This window comes from Pteropus alecto, unplaced genomic scaffold, assembly GCF_000325575.1.
Source record: "Pteropus alecto unplaced genomic scaffold, ASM32557v1 scaffold11, whole genome shotgun sequence".
In the NCBI taxonomy this organism is placed as follows: Eukaryota; Metazoa; Chordata; class Mammalia; order Chiroptera; family Pteropodidae; genus Pteropus; species Pteropus alecto.
In genome coordinates this window covers 12,411,782-12,415,230 of record NW_006431956.1, presented here as the reverse complement: position 1 = coordinate 12,415,230, position 3,449 = coordinate 12,411,782, and the positions used below count along the sequence as shown (strand labels likewise).

The 3,449-nt window shown below is 39.4% G+C and overlaps 1 non-coding gene across 1 annotated transcript; it reads left to right on the top strand.

Moving 5' to 3' along the window:
* Window positions 1-830: 830 nt before the first annotated feature.
* TRNAN-GUU lies at window positions 831-904 on the top strand. Its single transcript has one exon. It is a non-coding gene; the product is annotated as a tRNA-Asn (tRNA).
* The last annotated feature ends 2,545 nt before the right edge of the window (window positions 905-3,449 follow it).

Sequence of the window (3,449 nt, the reverse complement as noted above, 5' to 3'; positions counted from 1 at the left end):
TTCAGGAAATGCACAATGGGAAAGATTTTTAGACAGAATATTTATAGGTATGTAACACATTTGCCAGCAGTGTGTGTGCTAAGGATTTTCAGGAGTTAGTCATAAATGATACTTTTTTCTTCTTCAACTTCTCTTTCCTCATATTAGATTATAAATATCCTGCAAAGTGTACTTTTTAAGTGGCATAGCTCAAGTGTGGGTGTTAAGGCTAATTCCAGGGACAATTGAGGGCAGATTTAGCAATAAATTACAATGAACTGGGACTGAAAAATGTTACTGTAGTTTATCTTTATGCCTTTTTCCAATAACAAAATGCTAGTGACATATAATTGCACTGTAGGTTAGTACAAAACAAACAAATAGGGATTGCATACATGTACTTAATAATACCTGAAAATAAAAATAAACAAAGCAAATACAATTCAGATGACCTTGGGAAAGCTATACAAGTAAATCATGAAGGTTAGTGAGCAAAGCACTGGACGAAGAGTTTGAAACAAAAGAAAAGTTTCTCATTTCATTAGATTAAAATTTTTATTTTTCTATAAAAGGAAACATCAGAAATAGTTATCTTCCTGAAACAGAACATTCCAAACGGGAGTTGGAAAAAATAACAACAGTATTTTAATACACGATATAGTCTGAAATTCTGCTCGATCTTGCTGTATAATTTTCCAATATGCTTTAAGGGTTGAAAATAGAATGAAGACGGCAAGAAATGTTAAAGGAAATTTTCTGATTTCAGTGATGTGAATCAGAAAATTGAAAGGCACGTTATGCCTTTATTCTTCTTCATAAAAGTTAAGAGTAGAGAAGCGAAACATGCCGGCGTCTCTGTGGCGCAATCGGTTAGCGCGTTCGGCTGTTAACCGAAAGGTTGGTGGTTCGAGCCCACCCAGGGACGCTCTCCTTTTACGGCCTTGCTACCGGTAGTTTTGCACAAATCTCGGAGTTCAGGCCTCTGGGCTACGCTGCAGTAGACTTCCGCGGCCGGGAGAAGAGAAAACTCGGATCTCACTTCGCTGTCCACGTGGCAGGAGGCTCTTCGGCTTAATTTGTGATGGGGACCCCTACTCCCACCGTCTCCCGCACCCGACGACCCGCCGGCTGTTACTACCCATCCCGGGGGCGGTGCGTGGGTCCAGCCCCTTAAAGCCCGCGCCTCTTTTCGCGTCCACTCTCTCAGTTCCCAAACTCCGGCCGCTCCATGCCTACGGGGGCCCTGGCTCTCCTCGCCCTCCCCTTGAAGCCCGGGCCACGCAGGTCCCTTGCCGGCCTGGCCGGGCTCCCGCGGGCGCCGTGCGTGCGTCCGTGCGGGCGGTCACCGGCTCCGCGTCGCCCCGGGGCCCCCACGCCCGGAGCGCGGCTCCAGCTGGCCTCGCTCGGTTGCAGGGCTCCTGAAGTGCCAGAGGTCGACTGAACGTAGGTATTTTAAGAGTGTCAATTTCAAGCTGTAAGTTGATTTAAAACTCATACAACATTTTGTTTGTTCCCCGTCGGCGTAAACATATACTCCCGTTTTCTAACTTAAGGACTGACTACTCTTAGTATATTGATAAATTCAGAAATGTTTGCCATAAAGTCTTCGCGTGGACACTATTGTAAGAACAATTATATGTTATATTTTACTTTTTCTACTACTTTAAGTGCTAGAATTTTATAGAGAATGGACTAAACCCGCAGTTTCCCGTCTATTCAGAAACGGCGAGCCCCTCCCTTTAAAAAAAAACAAAAAACAACTGTTTGTTAAACTTAAAGAAATTCTGAGAAAGATTAAAAGTGAAAGTGCTAATATATCTTCACCAATCTATAAGCATATTACCATTTATTTCACAAAATGCAAGCTCTCTCACAATAGTTACTTTGTACTTTATTCTCCAAATATATGCTTCCTTTGAGAAGTAAGAGTTTTATCATAATAATTATTGTCGAGTACAAATTAAAGAAATTTGAAAGATGGTTTTGGAAAAAAGTGATATGTCTTATTCCTGCAACTATATAGTAATGCTCTTCTTTATACTTTCTCTCAGGTTTACATATTAAGGAGAGCTAACTTTTAGTGAGCATTTACTCCTTGCCAGCACTGTTCCAAGTGCTTTTATGGATGAATGTGTGTGGTCCTCACAGCATCCTTCAAGGTAAGTCCTATTGTTACCGTTGTCCAGAGGAGTCAACTGAAGCGTCCTGTGCAATGGAATAATTTGCCTGAAGTCGCAGTTTGTCCCTAGCATAATACATATTTGAATCTGGTAGTTAGGCTGCAGGGCCCATGATGCTGCTATACTACCAAGACAGAAATTTTCTCCTCTAAAAGAGAGATTCTTACTTAATTAGTTAATTTAAAATCAAAGGTGATGTTTTAATTGGTTTGTGATGTTTCATTAACAGTTTGTTCCAAATCTTATGCAAGAAAAAAAAAAAAAACCCACTGAGCGCTGATGGAATACTAAAGGGCATAGTTAAAGTATGTGTTTGTTCATTGTGCTGCTGAATTTTATTGAAATGAAAACTGTGTGGGAACCTGAAACCTTAATGTGAAATGTGTCTTTTGGAAACAATTTGACAGCATTTATGTAGAGAGGGCAAGATTAGAAATAAAGGCAGGTTGGAACAGCCCAGGCAAAATCTGGAAGAGGGTCCAAGGATGCTCAGACCTCAGGCTGATGTTCGACAATTGAGCCACCCACACAGACCCCTGTTTTCAGGACAGCTTTTTGAGATAGCCCCAGAGTCTGAACTTGACAGATGCTAGGTGGCAGTTTTGAATTTGATTTTAAATTTCTAAACACGTTCTATTTCACCCTATTTGAGAGATTAATAGGAATAGAGGCCAGAAAGTAAAGAGGGAGGATTAAATGAGCATGGACTTGGGGCAAGGAGTTCAAAAGTGTACTGTAATGTAAGTAATTCATCTCATTAGGTGGGCAAGTACTTAGCATATTTCCTTGTACCTAGCTGTTACACGTGATAGGTGGGAAACATTTTGGACAAATTGCTTAAATATTGTAGATGCATTGGCTTCGTTAACTTATAATATGTATCAGTTATAGGTATTACAATCAATGCTATTTCTGGTGAGCATTATTTTGTTCTTAGCTTCTTGGATCTGTAATACCAACCAAGCCAAATACATGTTGAGAGCATATACAGCCTTAATTAAAGACTAAAGAGCATTTAAAAGGTTATGTTGAGCATCCAAGTATGTAAATATGTTCCTAATATTGCTAATAATCAGTTGTATACTTAAACTTCATATATAAAATCAGAGGAAAACTTACTCTGAAGTTATGCAATAAAGAGTGAATCAATCATGATTTACAAACTTATTTGAGAAGGTAATAGTCATGTAATTTATAATAATTTAAAAATTTTTTAAATATTGCATCATTTCTTTAGATAATGGAGGCTGGGAAGAAGCCACATGGTTAATATACCTGTTTTTATTTCTA